This window comes from Vulpes lagopus, chromosome 6 (genome assembly GCF_018345385.1).
Source record: "Vulpes lagopus strain Blue_001 chromosome 6, ASM1834538v1, whole genome shotgun sequence".
Lineage (NCBI taxonomy): Eukaryota > Metazoa > Chordata > Mammalia > Carnivora > Canidae > Vulpes > Vulpes lagopus.
Genome location: NC_054829.1, coordinates 116,307,429 through 116,324,745, shown reverse-complemented (window position 1 = coordinate 116,324,745; position 17,317 = coordinate 116,307,429). Strand labels below are relative to the sequence as shown.

At 38.7% G+C, this 17,317-nt stretch overlaps 1 protein-coding gene across 6 annotated transcripts in view; it reads right to left on the bottom strand.

Moving 5' to 3' along the window:
• The window catches only part of KIAA1109 (KIAA1109 ortholog), a 211,643-nt gene extending 196,470 nt beyond the window's left edge, over nucleotides 1-15,173 (bottom strand). For all 6 annotated transcript variants that reach the window (XM_041758126.1, XM_041758130.1, XM_041758131.1 and 3 more), the window contains exons 1-2: nucleotides 14,932-15,173; nucleotides 12,114-12,194 (exon numbers count right to left, since the gene is read on the bottom strand). The gene's annotated coding sequence lies outside the window, so the exon portion shown is untranslated. The remainder of the gene's footprint in view (nucleotides 1-12,113; nucleotides 12,195-14,931) is intronic.
• Nucleotides 15,174-17,317: the final 2,144 nt, after the last annotated feature.

The following is a 17,317-nucleotide window of genomic DNA, read 5'->3' as shown; positions in this document are numbered from 1 at the left end:
CACTCTTTAAAATTTTTTTGATTACAGTTGACATACAATGTTACATTCATTTCAGGTATACAACACAGTGCTCAACTTCTCCATGCATTATGCTATGCTCACCACAAATGCAGCTACCATCGTAATAGAGGAATACAGTCTCACTTCTAAATGCCTGCCAAAGATGCACAATCTGAACCTAATCTATCTTGATTCTCTCTACTAATAGATTATGACCAATAAGAATTGTTTTATTCACCTTTGTATCCACAATACCTGTGATGGTGCCTTTGAACATAGCCATTGTTTTCAAGTATTACATCATTTTAAATGGTATTTTTATCTAGCACATAAGATAATAACACTGATCTACATGTTTCAACACAAGCTCTCTCAGTATTTCCATAATTCATCTATATTCTCTTCATTTTTCCTGAATCCATTATATTCACTTCAAAACTGTCCACATTAGAACAGAAATTTTGATGGTTATTCTTTTTGCGACGTACAAAGAAAAGCATGAAAATGAGAAATAGTTCAAGCAAAAATAGCACAAACCAGAGACTTAAAGTTCCTAATTTAGCACTACCACTACTACACCATTTTAGGAAATACCTTTCCAAAAAATTACTTTTCAAAATGAATTACCTATAAAATCTTTTCAAATACTACGTTCAATTTTATTTCTGTCTCACTAGCATAAAGAAAATAAAATTATCAAACACCTAATACTTGCATTAACACTTACAGAGATAGAATTCCAAAACTTAACTTGGTCCTTCAAAAATGGAGGCCATTCTATAAATCAGAACAAAAAATATAAATAATATGATAGGAAAATTAGCAAAATATATAGTCAATTTACAGAAGAAGATACTATCACTAGCAATTGGAGACAATCCCCATTTGCCACCCAGTAGTCATATTAAGTGAAAATAAGAAAGACTGCAAACAACTATATTGGCAAAAATATGGGAGAATGGGCATTCATACATAGTTGATAGGCATAAACTATCTTTGGGAAAAATAATTTATCAGATACTATAAAAATGTGTACACTTTAAATTGGACATATCAGTTCTAGGACTCTCTTATAAACACCCAGGCACAAAAAGATGTTTTTCAAGAATAATTACTGCAGCATTATATAAGTACACTGGGAAATTTGAAAAGAGGTCAACTAATAAGAAAATAGTTAAATAAATTATGGTATACTTTCCTGGGAAATAAGATGCATGGAACCTTTCTAAAAGACTGAGATAGTTCTCTATATGGGCTGATACAGGGAAATGTCCAGAATATATGCAATGTTACAAAATGTATAGCATTCCATTTATGTTTAAAAGAAAAAAGGCTATCATTATATGTTACATGTATACACCCTATATATACACATATATGTATATGTGTGCACAAATATAAAGTATGTGTGTGTACACATTTTTTTAAATTTGCATAAACACTAGCAATTCCATGAGTGGTTACCTATAGAGAGAGCAGTGGCAAAGATTTCAGGGGAAGGAAAAGAATCAGTGAAGCAGAATGTTCACTTTTACTCTCGATACTTAGGTATTGCTTAAATGTTTTACAATTGGCATTTAATACTTCCATAATTTTTTTTAAATCTTTTATTTTTTTAATATTATTTTTTTCTTTATGATAGTCACAGAAAGAGAGAGAGAGAGAGAGGCAGAGACACAGGCAGAGGAAGAAGCAGGCTCCATGCACCAGGAGCCCGACGTGGGATTTGATCCTGGGTCTCCAGGATCGCACCCTGGGCCAAAGGCAGGCGCTAAACCGCTGCACCACCCAGGGAATCCCAATACTTCCATAATTTAAAAAGAAAAAGGGAGCGTGGTGGCTGGAAGACAGGAAATAACAGGTTAGAAAGAGGCTTTTCTTAATCAAGCACATATCTCATGGTCTCTCCTTACAAATAGGTCTCCAAACCCAAAAATAACAATTCTGGCATCTGTCATTCTACCATCATGTCTTTCTTCAGTTCTCACTTGTGTCTTTAAAAAATTAAAATGCAAATACTGAGCAATAACAAATTTCATCATGACATCAGAAAGATCAGTTAACACCTTTGCAAGAATTATTTGATTTGATATACCTTGAGGGTAAGATTGGAAGAGAGAACAGCTGTACTGTTCTGGAAAGGGCCAGCAGAAAAGCTGCATCAAGGAAGGAGGTAAAGAACACTATAAGTGAACTATAAGGAAGATTGGGCAAGGGACAAGGAGGAGGCAGTTATTAAAGAAAGACAGCATCAAAAGAGCTCTAAAAACGGAGCACCTGTAGCTCAATCAGTTAATGTCTCAATCAATCAATGTCTGACTCTTCATTTTGGCTCAGGTCATGATCTCTGGGTCCTGAGACTGAGCCCCATATTGGGCTCTATGCTCAGCAGAGAGTCTGTTTGTCCCTCAACCTCTTCTCCCCCCAACCCCATTCATAAGCTCCCTCTCTCTGTTTCTCCCAAATACATCATAAAATTTTAAAGTCCCCCCCAAAAAAAGTTGGGGGGGGGCGCCTGGGTGACTCAGTCAATTAAGCATCCAACTCTTGGTCTCAGCTCAGATCTTGATCTCAGGTTCATGAATTTGAGTTCAAGCCCTGCGTTAAGCCTACTTTAAAAAAAAAAAATCCTGCTTCAGATGCATTGTTCTGGATTATATAGATTAAGAACACAGATTCTGTACTAACCTATCTAAATTAGAACTAACAGTTCATGGGACGCCTGGGTGGCTCAGTGCTTTAAGCCTGCCTTCGGCGCAGGGTGTGATCCTGGAGTCCTGGGATCAAGTCCCACATCGGACTCCCTGCATGGAGTCTGCTTCTCCCTCTGCCTGTGTCTCTGAATCTCTCTCTCTCTCTCTCTCTCTCTCTCTGTGTGTGTGTGTGTGTGTGTGTCTCATGAATAAATAAAAAATCTTAAAAAAAAAAAAAAGAACAGTTCTAACACTGTAGATGAGTGACCAGAGGCAAGTTATTTAACCTCTCTGTGCTCTATTCACTCATCTATAAAACAAGAACACTTCGTATACCTTCCACATCACAGAACTGAATAGTGAGAATTGATTAATTTGTACACGTAAAGCATTGAGAATAGCATCTAGCACGTAGAAATAATACACTGTATAAATTTTTGTAATGGCAACCAATGCATTGGTGTCTTATTCATATAGGCATTCACCTCTACACACAAGATTGCTCATTTTGAACACCTATAACATCTGAGGACTGCTTTTTGACTGCAGAAACACCTCAGCTTATAATTAGGACAAGCTAGAAATGCCAGTTAATGTTAATAATGGCTAGGAAAGTGTTGGATATACACCTACAGCTTCCTTGCTCTTAGTTTGGGGTAACCCTGAGACATATTTTATTTGGTCTCTGAGAGAGTGAGCTCCAATGCCCACAGTGGTAACTGCTAGGATAATATCCTTTATTGACTTCAGTCCCTTTCCTTTCTTACTACTTCCCCATCCTGCTACCACTGTTTCCTGTGATCACTTCCCAAATAAACTATCTGTACTTGAAAGCTTACCCAGCTTTTTCTGAGGAAACCCAAACTAAGGCACTATTTTTTTTTATTTGTTATCGGTCCTATAAATGTGAGGACAGTTTTCTATTACATGAAAAAAGATTCTGTACTTTAAAGAGATCATGAGACACGTGGGTAGCTCAGCGGTTGAGCATCTTGCCCTCAGCTCAGGGTGTGATCCCGGAGTCCCGGGACTGAGTCCCACATTGGGCTCTCTGAGGAGCCTACTTCTCTCCCTCTGCCTATGTCTCTGCCTCTCACTCTCTGTCTCTCATGAGTAAAATGTTTTTTAAAAATAAAGAGATCATGAAATCATACAATTTAAAGGACACAGTATTAAATACTTAATATTTTTTAAGTTTGCTTTAATTCAAGGCATATATATGCTGGGTTTTGAAACAGGGTTTGACAGAAAGAAACATTTCCTTCATCTGAACAGGAAGAAAGAGAAAGGAAAGACCCACATATGGGGAGATTTGGAGACAGACAGATGAGAGAATCTGGTGGCTTCTACATATTTTTGAAAAACTCAAATTCATATTTATCTAAAACTTCTATTTCATTCATTTTTTCTTTGATTTTTTACTACTCCCGTTTTTTGGTTCTAATCCCATTACTTCTATAGTTTCTACTCCTCTTCTATTTTTCTATTTTTCTTAGTCTTTAATTTGTGTTCATAACAGCTGTCAGAAGAATGGCCCGAGTGGTAAGTGAAAGGAAATATGGATGAGAGGGCCTTCATCACCACAGCTTACCCCAAGTCACCCAACTCCACCCTACCTCAGCAACAATTACTTGATTACCTTGGAAAAGAGGAGTGGGGGAAACTGGATGACCTGTGAACCTGCCCACAGGTTCTCAAGAAAACCTCACTGCACTGGTTAACTTTCTTACAGGGCTACATGACTCCTCTGAGAGAGATATCACCCCATAATTTGACATAGGATTTCAGAAAAAAAAAAAAAAAAGGTTTTCCTATAACAGGCTTAAACTGCAATATGTCTATATAATATTACCTATGAAGGACACCTGGGTGGCTCAGTGATTGAGTGTCTGCCTTCGGCTCAGGGCATGATCCTGGGGTTCCAGAATCAAGTCCCACATCGGGCTCCCCACAGGGAGCCTGCTTCTCCCTCTGCCTCTCTTTGTGTCTCTCATGAATAAATAAATAAAATCTTTAAAAAATATTATTACCTACGATGTGAGAAGACTTAGTTATAAAGAGCCAGAGTTTTCTCTGGAACGGTCATAGGAAAGTATATATTTGATTCTGATTTTTTGGAGCAACATACTTAAGACAGTTGCATTATAATGTAGGGTTATTTTTTTGTTTGTCCATTCAATAAATATTTATTGAGCTTAAAGATTCTACAAAACAGCTAAGGACTTGAGTATTAAGTTTAAGATTTGGAATATTCATAATAATCTTTAGTAGGATGTCTGGCAATACAGAAAATGCTAAAGAAAGGCTGTTTTAATCACTATCTGTATCTTCCCAGTTATCACATCATAATTATCACTTCAGAAGTCTGTCCCCCCAACTAGACAGCTGTTCTTAAAGATGAGTTTGCCCTACTCATTTAAGTGGCATACCCAACCAAGTTCCTATATACAGCAGTCTCTCAATACTTGTTTCAGAAATGAATGAAATAAATGTATCATTATAAAAAGTGCATAATTATAAACTATTGCCAAAAATGAGTATTCACAATGTACCTAGGGCCAAGAGATTCCTAAATGATCTTTCCAGTCTCAAGAAAACCTTTATTTTTTATTTGCTTGAGTTTAAGAAAAGGATATTCAACTTGTTAATAACCCAATTTCAAATACAACAAAAATGTGAAAAAAGTTTAATCATTCTCAAATATCTCATACAACAATGAAGTCACAAATCTTTGGATAAAATGTGTTCACATATCTTCAGATCATTCTATTAAAGTTATTTGGAATTAATTACAGTTCTTTTCTATAAAAGAAATTACATGGGTTTTAAGAGATGGAAAATCAACTTTACAGTTTCCCTTGGAACTTCATCAACAACGATATTCTCTTCATCATCAGGTAAAATTAACCATCTATTAGAACATAGCCATACTCTATACTAGAAATTCTGTGAGTTATGCACCTTACACATTTTTACGTTATCTGCGCTTGGGCCCAATTTTACTAATCTACATTAAGTGTTTCAGAATATATAATTATGTTTTTCAGCTGTTTGGTTTCTGCTTATATGTAACAAAGTTGCCAATTTCAAAGTCATTTACATCCTCCTTGCAGTTAAGAAGCCATGTAATTGACCCAAATGTCTCAGTAAATAAAAACACTATCTAAACAGACTGCTCATCTCTACTATGGCATATTGACATCCCCAAACAAAAGCAAAACATAAACCAGATCACAACATTTTTATTCAAAGTAAGTTTCAAGAATGATTAGAACATTTGAGCTACTCATTTAGAACAATGACCACTCGCCAATCTAAAGGTAAGTGGCCTAAAACAAATGACTTTGTGATGTTCCTTCCAACTCCATGATGCTACACCAGTAAGTACAGAAAATATAGACATACCTACTATAATGAAACATCTCACTTAAAATAAGTATATAGTGATTTGGAAAGCCCCCCTGCCTAAAATATTTTACTCATCAGGATACAAAGGCCTAAAATTTTACCACCCATTTCTTTAAATAGAGTATTAACCAATATTCTCTCTTAAAATGCAAACTAAAGTACCTCAGTAATAGCTACCATTAATTATTACCATGTATTAATAGTGTAAATTAATTTACCGGATGACTTTTCTCACTGACAAGCAGGATCCAGGGATATCATGAAAGGCCCAAGATTCCCAAGGTGGGAGAAATCTTAAAAAGGAGATGGTGGGCAACAAAAGCAAACTTAATTTCCTTAACAATTTTGGCCAGGGCAGTAGCTTTGTACACACCAAGCAAAAATATATAACGTCCTATTCTATTAATTTAAACAAACAAGACAGACAATTATCCTCTTAAGTCAGACCAGGTATATAATCCTCTCTACCTAGAAAGACTTATTCCAGATCCCTTTCAGTCTCAGGATTCTATGTGCAACAAACACAATTCACTAACTCTAAAACCCAACAGAATTAAGTGATAAAATAACATTCCATCAGAAATTACAGAAATCATCTAGTATCCTGGAACTAGACTAGGATTTAAAGCCAGATTTGAAATGGAAAGCTCGGTCCATCCCTTTAATTCCTTCCTTAGCCAGGATATAGCTTGAGCAAGTTACTGCACCTCAGAGCCTGTTTCCACATGGCCATGTCTTCCTTGAAGAGATGCTGAAAGCATTAAAAACACAAAGCAAACATAAAACTCACACTACAGTGCTTGACAAGAAACATTACAACAATGGTAGCTAAGCTATTATTAATGTTCTTAAAAAAAAAATCCAACTCAACAAAAAAAGGTGAAAGCTAAGAAAAATAAAATGCATACCAGTAAACAATGACTAAAATGTATTTCTTTCTTCATAATATATGAGAAAAATATATATTTAATAACAGAACTTTAAAACCAAAAAAAAATTAATTGGCATAAATAACAATCAAGAAAGTATTAAGTTAATATAAATAACATAGTTCTACAAATACCAGTGAACACGACTCTTAGAAGCAGATCAAATATCAAAATACACTAGTCACCAGGCAACCATTGCTAAAGAAATATTCAGACATGGTGAGTGACAATTCAAACACTATAAATTAGCAAATTAAACATGCTTTTTAACATCATAAGCTACACTACAATAATGGTTCTTTATATTATAAGCGGAAGAATTTTTAACATCTAAGAAATCATATCATTCAACAATAATGTTGCACTTTTGGGAACCTGACTTCTATAGCCATAATTTTATGCTGGTTTACCTAAATACTTACTAAAAGCAAAAACAAAACAAATATTTTAAAAATCTATAGAAAACATATCTATTAAAAGGGTAAAAAGAACTGACTTCAACTTCTCCAAATCTAGAAGAAACCATGATTTTTAAATATAGCCCGCTTTAAATAGTCCACTAGAACTAATTACTACCTTCAACATATTCCTTGATATGGTCAGTAATACAAAGAGATGAACAGTAACTACTAAGTGAAAGGTTTAATCCTCCCACTTCTACAACCCATATACTGGTTGTGGGGTTCTGTCTTCCCTTATTGTACTAACTAGTGAACACACTCTGTAAGTTTCCTTTAATTCTTTTAATTAAGAATTCAATATATCATTTTCATTAAAAATACACCAGAAGCCATAACACTAAAAAGCACCAGTAAAGTAAAATTCTATAGGATTTTAGTAATAAAACTATTTCCTTTTACCTATCTGGCCCTTAAGCTTCTCTTTTATCTTCTACCTTATGTCACTTCTGTCAGAAAACTCTACCAAATACATATTCAAACTACTGGCCCAACAAAATAGGGTCTTTGGGTGTGGGAAGAAGGAAAAAGAAACTGGCCACACTCTCATACTTACCAACACTCTCATCATATCAAGTTCAAAGAAAATGTTGTTTAACAGTGTATTGCTACCCAAAAAAACCACAATAGCCAATTCTGTGAGCTAAGAATGTTGCTACAACTGAAATTGGAACTTTCATTTAAGTAAAACAACAACCAAAAAAGGCTACTTCAGGGAGTTTTATGAGGATATGACTATATAATACCACTGGTGATATCAGACACAGCATTTTAAATGAGTATGGATAGAAAAAAATGGATAATACCACTGGTGATAGACACAGCATTTTAAATGAGTATGGATAGAAAAAAATGGATATGAATGGAAATATACTTTACATATACATAAAATGTGACAAAGTACAATAAGATCAGTAATCTAAAGTTTAAACTTTAAACATTTTGGTCAATGTTCTCCTCTCTTTGAAATGTTCATTCCATGGTATTAATTCACCATTAAAATGATAAAAATACAGCTACCATAACAATGGCTATAACATTTATTCAATGCTTACTGTGTGTCCTAGGCACTGTTCTAAACATGTTATATGTATTTAATCATCTAATTGTCATAAATAACTGTTCATTTACAATTCCCCACTTTACAGATGAGAAAAATATGGCATTGAGAAGCTAAACACAAACATAATTAAGATATGACCTCAGTAATTATCTCTTCATTCTCAGTTTCTTTATATGAAAAATGAATTCCTTCCTCCAGCTCTACATTTAGAAGTTACTATGAATGCTACCAAAATTAATATTTTGCTATAAAAAACATATTTTTCCCACTATGGCATTTCTTCTCCTGAAAGGATCCTCCATTAAATCAGAGGTCAACACTTTTTTAAATAACCCTAAGTGGTAACACATCAAGTTATAGAGACTGATTAGCAACACAGAAGGCCAAATTATAAAGTGAGCCAAATCTGACTTAACCACCTCCCCACTTTTCTAGAACCTCTCTCTCAACTGGTCATAAAGGCTATATTTCTGTACTTTGAAAAAGCTTATTTGACCCTAAAGAACTTGACAATTGCTAAAAGACATATGGTAGTTTTTAAATATCCAAAAATTCTTTAATATTCCTCCCTTCAAGAGGCGAAACTTAAATAATTCCCCCTTTGAAGTGTGGGCTGGACTTAGTGATACAGTTCTAAAAGAACATGACAGAAGCAATGGTGTGTAAGTCAAAAATGGCACCACATCTTCCTCTTTGCTCTCTTGGATCATCTATTCCAGGGGAAATCAGCTGCCTTGTTAGGACACTTGAAAGGCCTGGAGAGGTTCACATGCTGAGGATTGGAGGCCTCCAGCCAATAGCCATGTGAGTGAACCATGATGGAAGCAAATCCTTTAGCCACAGCTGAGACAACTGAAGTCCCAGCCAAGATTTTGGCTGCAACCTCCTGAGAGACCCTAAGACCAGAGGGAACCAGTTTTTAGACATGCTCAAATTCAGACCCACAGAGACTGAGATACTAAATATTTTAGTCTGCTTTTTTCCCCAAACCCCATGCTCTGAAGAGCATTTATAAATCCCAGTCTTAAACCTTGCACACCTAGTATGGCTGTTAAGATATACATCTGTTTCTTAGCTCATATCAGCTTGGGTTCTACACACACACATATACATATATATACATATATATACATATATACCTGATGGCAGATTTTTCACAAATACTCCATCTACTGTAAATATTGGTTCCTCTGAGTTTTAGAAACTTAGTGCAATGTATTAAAATCAATCACTAGATTCAGGTATAATTTGTTACTCGGCAATAGATAACTAATACAAAATATGATAAAACTAATTTTGCAAGATAACTGCAAGTTATCTCTACCCTAATGGTTCATACTTGTCATGTTAAGCTAAACTACTGTACTCTACTCTCCTCCAACTTACCAAAAGCTGATGAATCAGTAATAACACACCAAGAAGATTACCAATTATATGAGTGAACCATTTCCTCTCTCTACTCTAACTGGAAGTCTTCTGAATGGACTCTGGAGCAACCTCTACCCTGCCTCCTATAAAAGAAGATCTGTGTCTATAACCATCACCACCTCCTTACCTCCTATCTTAGTAGAAGTCTATCTAAAGTTCCCTTGACCTGAATCCTAATATTCCATCCCTTCCAGCTTAGTCGGTGATTAATTATTTTCCCTCATTCTTGTGTCCTCAAATTTTATTTCTGATGGTTTTTTTTATCCTCAGCAAATAAAGATTATAAGTCATATTATCTATACCTCTAGAAAACAAAAAACTCTCTCTCAAACTCCTATCTCTAGCTATCCTCTATCTATTCCACTTGAAACCAAACTTTCTGAAAGAGTAAATGACATCAGCTATGTCAATTTTCTTATCTCTTACCCAGTGTGAACTGGCTCCACATATATAATTGCTCTTGCTCCAGGTCAACAACTTCTTGACATGTTCAGTGGATACTTTTCCTGTTTTCATTTTATTTAATGTCTCAAAGATACTTAATTGTTCCCTTTCTCCAAACTCAGTACTCCCACTAACTTCTGTAATTCTCCTGCTTCCTTATCTACTTATTCATCTCCTTTTTTTTTCATTCATCTCCTTTGAGGTGTGTTTTCCTTCCATCTGATTTATTAGTGTTCCCCATCCTCATTTCTCTTCTTTTACATTATTTTTTCCTGAGTAATCTCACCCAGTCCCATTGCTTTTAACCAACACCTATAATACGAAACTAAATTTTATGTTTCCAGTTGGATATTCTTAACTAAGATCCATATATACAACTTCCTAATGACATTTCTTGGAAGTCACAGATGCCTCATAACTATAGCCCCAAACTGGTCTTCTCCAACCAGGTTTCCAAATCTACTGTTCTTCCTATACTGCCATAGTAATTGGCCCCACTCGGTTTCCCAAGCCAGATATCATAAAATTCAGTTATCTTTCAAATATTTATTGAACATTAATTATGTGCTTGAACATGACAGTAACTAGAAATTATCCTGACTCTACTCTCCCTCAAGCCTACCAAGTTCTACCCCGTACATGTCCTTTGCCTCTCTCTAATCCATTTCCATCCTTAATTCCAATTTGCATCACTATACTTCTGGTTCTCATTTGCCACCTGGATTATTAAAATAACCTCTAAATGATCACCAACCACTCTGCCAAGTTCATCACTCTCTCAATTCATCCCCAGACTGTTGCTTGACCATGTCACTTCTATATGTTATTTACAAATTGCCTGCAATTTTCTCAAATGAGTTAATTTTCTTAATCTTTCATGAAATTTTTCAAATTCTATCATAATCTTTAACATGAAAAGAGTATGCTAAAATGAAGACTATAAGAATCCTATTTTCCCATGGTACCTTAAAGTACCTTCATTTATGAACTAAAGTTATGAAAGATTTATTATAAATACAAATATTTACCATATGGGTAGTGTTTTCCAAGTCTTTTACATAAACCAAAAATATATTTGCATCTGAAACTCAAAAAAATGTATGGTATTTCACAAAAATATTACCTTGAAAAAATACTCTAGACTTTCCAGGGCCATGATGACTACTACCCTAATACTTAAAAAAACTGAAATAGTGCCTGAAATAAGGTATATGATACTCAATAAATATTAGTGAAATGAATTATTTCCTCATCATGTTTAACCATGTCTTCTATGATTTTCCATAGAACTGATAATAAAAAATATACTTGAGTTCAATCATACCCAGTTTTTTGTAAAGAACAAACCAAACTAATTTTCTTCACTTCTTTGAAAACTCTTTATTTATATGGACAGATAAATGAACAAGCAAAAGAGGGGGAAAAAATGTTGATACTTGATCAAGAATCAAGCCAAAGTTTCCCTGGGCTTTCTCCTGCCAATACACAAACTATGCACTTGACTTGTCAGTCAGATATCAACAATTCAAAAGTCATATAAAAGAAATGGCAGGTCATATTATACATCCCCCCAACCTCTACTCCTTGACCAATTAAGGAGATTAAAACACAACAGAAGCAGAAAAAGATTTCCTTTATCTCAGCTTTAAATGGAAATCAGATTTTTTTTAAATTTAGCCAAAATATTTACCCAAATTTTTTTCAGAGTCTGTGATGTCGTTTTTCTTCTTCCTTATCTTCAGAAGGTCTACCTGCAGTGTTTCATCTTAACCTGAAAAGAACAACATTTTATCCAATTATACAAGATAGTCTGGCTTAACCACATTTCACCATTTCAGATTACTGGATTACATGTGTGTGAACGCACACACATGTAAAGTTTTTAATATTACTCCAAAATTGCATTTCCTTCTTTAAAATTTCCAAACAAGAAATACTTCTAAATCTAGAATAAGACCACAGTTTCCAAACTACAGCATTCTAAATGTTTCAAAAACCACTATATCCATGGAAAGAGCATGACTGGATAGTCAGAGAGTTGTAGAGGTCAAATCCTACCTTTAAAACATACTCAAGGGGCACCTGGGTGGCTCAGTCCATTAAGCATCTGACTCCGGGGCAGCCCCGGTGGCTCAGCTGTTTAGCGCAGCCTTCAGCCCAGGGTGTGATTCTGGAGTCCTGGGATCGAGTGGAAGAGCCTGCTTCTCCCTCTGCTTCTCTCTCTCTCTCTCCCCCTCTCTAATAAATAAAATCAATTAAAAAAAAAAAAGCATCTCTGTTTGGGATCAGGTCATGATCTCATTATCATGAGATCAGGACCCCTGTCAGACTCTGCACTCAGAATCTGCTTGAGATTTTCTCTCTTCCTCTGCCCCACACCCTGGGTGCACTCCCTTGTGTGCTCTCAATCAATCAACAAACAAATAAATAAATCTGTAAAAAATATATATGTATACTCAGGGATCGGGGATCCCTGGGTGGCTCAGCGGTTCAGCACCTGCCTTCAGCCCAGGGCATGATCCTGGAGTCCTGGGATCCAGTCCCACATCGGGCTCCCTGCAAGGAGCCTGCTTCTCCCTCTGCCTGTATCTCTGCTTCTCTCTCTCTCTCTCTATCTCTCATAAATAAATAAATAAAATCTTTAAAAAAAATACTTAAACTGTGACCTTAAAAAAGTTGTTCTCTCAGACTGTTGGGTCTTTGCTGGCAAGAATCATGCCTCAGGGGGGATCCCTGGGTGGCTCAGTGGTTTAGCGCCTGCCTTTGGCCCAGAGCGCAATCCTGAAGTCCCAGAATCGAGTCCCGGGATCGAGTCCCGCGTCGGGCTCCCTGCATGAGCCTGCTTCTCCCTCCTCCTGTGTCTCTGCCTCCCTCTCTCTTTCTCTATCATAAATAAATAAATCTTTAAAAAAAAAAAACCATGTCTGTTTCCTTCCTATTCCAAGCACATAGCACACTTTTCATCAAATGGAAATCACCTTGCAAACTCTTAAGATACTTGGGAGATGATAAGGCATACTGATTAAGGGACTGTAAACTGGAGTCCGATTATCTGGTTTAAACTTTTTTTTTTTTTTTTTTTTTAATTTATGATAGTCAGAGAGAGAGAGAGAGAGGCAGAGACATAGGGAAGGAGAAGCAGGCTCCATGCACCGGGAGCCCGAGGTGGGATTCGATCCCCGGTCTCCAGGATCGCGCCCTGGGTCAAAGGCAGGCGCCAAACCGCTGCGCCACCCAGGGATCCCCCGATTATCTGGTTTAAATCACATCTCCTGACTTTCAACAAGTTGATTTTTAGGGCTGTATCTTTATGAAATGATAATAAAAGACCTTATATGACGGGATTGTTATGATGATTAAAGGAGATAACACGCCTATGAAATATGTACCGCTCAACAATTCTGTTTAAGATAAATATTCTGGTTAATTCACCTAATTTTATATTTAATGTTTATGGTTAACTTAGAATAAATCCGCTTCAATGCCATGCAAAGAGTGAAAGCAGCAACATGAAACCAGTTGAAACTTACACGCTTGGACAATTAAAAGGCTATTTCCTTAGGGCGGAAATTTACCAGAACTCTTTCCATTTAACAAGCGTCCCGGGATCCCTGGGTGGCTCAGCCGTTTAGCACCTGCCTTTGGCCCAGGGCGCGATCCTGGAGTCCCAGGATCAAGTCCCACATCAGGCTCCCTGCATGGAGCCTGCTTCTCCCTCTGCCTGTGTCTCTGCCTCTTTCTCCCCCTATGTCTATCATGAATAAATAAAATCTTAAAAAAAGAAAGAAAGAAAGGAAAGAAAGGGAAGAAAGAAAGAAGAAAGAAAGAAAGAAAGAAAGAAAGAAAGAAAGAAAGAAAGAAAGAAAGAGAAAAACAAGCGTCCCTAACTTTCCAATGTCAAAACTAAGGCCAATGGGATGGGGAGTTAGGTGTGGGAGAGTGGGTGGGAGCCAAAACTCTGCAGACGGAAAACCAACTTCCCTTCATCTTCCTCTGACCAAAAGATAATGTTTCCGATGAAATGTACTCTTCCATAGCGCAGACTCGGCCAGCACCAATTCGGAATACAAAACACTCCACGCCTGGATTGGAAAGGGGGTTCAAAGGCTTCACTGCCCTCGGTCAATAGGCCCTACGTTATCGGGGGCGCGGCAGCTCAGAGCCGCTGGCAAGGCTAAGCCAGAGCCTGCAGGTGCACTGTCCTTCCCGCCCGCCGAGTCCACGCACCAGCCGCGGGCGCCGCCCACCCGCCTTAATCGCCGTCCACAGAGGCCGCTCCTGCGTCCGCGCCCCCAACAATCTAACCGCGACGGCCCTTCCAGGCCTGCCCACTGACCTCCGACACCAGGTCGACAGGTCCGGCGCCTACGAGAAACTGAGAAATGAGTCGACACCGCAACACACAGCAGCGATGACGCCAAGCCCCCGAGACTCCGACCCGGCTGAATTCCAGAGATGATGGGAATCCTCTCACCCCGGCCCTGCCCAGGCCGACCCCGTCCCCTCACCTGGGCGAGCGCCGGGGCAGCCTGGAACCGCTCCGGCCTCTCTCCGAGGGACCCCACACACGCCTCGGGCAGCGGCAGCAGCGCCGAGCCGGACCCGGGCCGCGAAACTCTGCCCGCGCCACACCCTCCAAGCCCTCCACCCGGGCCGGCAGCCACAGGTGCGGCCCAGGGCCCGGGCCACTGACACGGAGGGGCGGAGAGGGATGGGAGGGGTCCCAGCTGGGGCCAGGCGTCACTGCGGCTGCGCCAACTGGTAGCGTCTTGCGTCATGACGCCGGTACGCCAGCCTGGCCCCGCCCAGGAGTCTGCGGCGCCCGCCCCGCCCCCCAGGCCCCTCCCCGCGCGTCCCGGGGCTGAGGGTGGAGTCTGGGCGGTGGGGCGGAGGTCAGGGGCGGGGTCGCGCGGAGCGGGTGTCCACGCCCGGCCTTTCCGACCCCGGAGCCGCGGGGACGCGGCGACCCGCAGAGCGCGAAGCGAGAGGAGAAGCTGACCGGTGCTAGGAAGCGAGATGAACCCTCTCGGAATGGAGGGCAGTGCTCTTCTGACCTTATCAATCCCGGGAGTTTGATTGTACGGAATGAAAGTACGTTGAATCGACTGATTGTAGGACCGTGCTGATGAAAAGCGGTTTGATGCTCGCCATTTTTATTTTTTTTAATTTTTTTTAAATTTTTATTTATTATTTATGATAGAGAGAGAGAGAGAGAGGCAGAGACACAGGCAGAGGGAGAAGCAGGCTCCATGCACCGGGAGCCCGATGTGGGATTCGATCCCGGGTCTCTAGGGTCACGCCCTGGGCCGCAGGCGGCGCTAAACCTCTGAGCCACCCGGGCTGTCCCCAGCTAGAGTTCTGGCCATTTAGAACTCGAGGCAGGCTACACTATCCAGTAATGCTTAAGAGCACGACCTTTGGAGGCACCCTGCTTGGGGTTTCAATCCCACCCTTCCGAGTTATTTAACCTCTGCGTACCTTAGTTTTTAATGGGAAATGGGAACAGAAAGGACGTAGCACTCACCTCGCAGGGTTTGGGGAGGAGTCAACGAATCAATAAACATACCGTGCTCAGAACCACCCCTTGCCACTGCTGGCGCCTCTCCGGGTGCCACCTCTCCGGGTGTTTCTAGGGGAGTCCCGCGTCGGGCTCCGTGCTTGGGGCCTGCTGTTCCCGTCTCTGCCTCTCTCTCTCTCTCTCATGAATAAATAAAATCTTTAAAATAAAATAGGACTCTACGTCTGACTTCCTGAGTTGAACCTACCATATCTCCCGACTTTTTCAAGTGGGAATTTTACTCTTACCCTAAAAGCAATTGATGTGATATCAAAGGTAAAATAAAGCCAGAAAAGGTTAAACATATGACATACCATATTAACCCTTATTGCATATGAAGAAATAGAGGCCCTGGCCGAAGTGTTATGAAAGGACTGGATAAAAGCAAAAAAAAACAAAAAACAAAAAAACAAAAAAAAACAAAACAAAACATACACCTATCTTAATTACTTCCCCCTTCTACCAGGACACTCCTATCACCCTCATTTGAATTACCTCTTTAGAGTTTATTTCCTCACTTCTGCAAGAAATCAATTTCAATGGTCTTTTTCAAAATCTGGAAGAATCGCAGTCTTTCTCCGTCTTCGTTCCTTAGTAGGGCACCAGTTCCCCACATGAATTCAAGTTTGCCACAGCCAAGCTGCCAACTTGGAAAGTGTCCCAGTACAAATACTCCAGAAATCTAGAAATTACCTCAACCCCGGGTCTCCAGGATCACACTGGGGGCTGAAGGCGGCACTAAACCGCTGAGCCACCCGGGCTGCCCAAATTTAACCAAATTTAGCTGTTTTCTATTTACATTGATATTTTCACCATGAAAATGTTTTACAGTAGAATAAAATGAAATATCCTTTAAAAAACTAAACGTATACTAAGAAAATTTTTAAGAATTAAAAGGCACCAGCTAATGCCTAATGTGGATTAGTTCATTTAACTTGAGCAGGCCCATAATGTAAATACCAGTTGTGGTTGAGGAAGTTTAGAAAAATTGAATAACTTGCTCAAGGTCACACAAGTTAGAAAATGGAACCAGAACTTGAACTCAAGTGAGTCTAACTCCAACACCTATTACCTTTCACTACTCCATACTAGATCCAAGTTAAAAAAAAAAAATTCTCAAATTGCAGAACTACAACACATAAAAAAAGTAAAACCACAACTACAGATAACTTGAAAACAATGTTAAAATAGCATACTATCTGTATTTTAATGCATAAGGGAATTTACTGCCACCAAATTCAATGTTAAAGTTTTTTGAATGCTTAACTCAGGTTTTTATTTCTCTATCACCTAATAAATTCTTAAAACCTCAATATCTTTATGTATAAACCTGAGTG